The sequence below is a fragment of the Penaeus monodon genome, chromosome 29, assembly GCF_015228065.2.
Source record: "Penaeus monodon isolate SGIC_2016 chromosome 29, NSTDA_Pmon_1, whole genome shotgun sequence".
NCBI classification, from domain to species: domain Eukaryota; kingdom Metazoa; phylum Arthropoda; class Malacostraca; order Decapoda; family Penaeidae; genus Penaeus; species Penaeus monodon.
This window is the reverse complement of record NC_051414.1, coordinates 34,185,052-34,185,439: the sequence shown is the minus strand read 5'-3', so window position 1 is coordinate 34,185,439 and position 388 is coordinate 34,185,052.

Sequence of the window (388 nt, the reverse complement as noted above, 5' to 3'; positions counted from 1 at the left end):
CATGCACTGAGGAGTTAAAGTACTCATATATACCATTTTACCTTCTTCTGAGGGGACTTCTTGCCTATATTTTATTTTTGTTGTTTGCTTTCCTCATTTTCACTCATGCATGTTGCAGTGAGGAACTAAGTTTCCATTATTACCTTTACTTCTTTCATTTATATCACTTTTTTTGTAGCAGAACTTGAGGAACAAGAATGAAGAATCAAACCAAAATAAAGCTGACTGTAAATATATCTCTCCCTGCAGTTATGCTGCTACTTTTGATTTTCAGTCATAGAATCTCCCATCATGGGTAACATATATCAGCAGAGTTTGGGGGCAGTAGTGCAAGGATTTACAGCTTTTTCAGTCTTTGTAATTCTGTGGTAAGACAGTAGAAAACTTA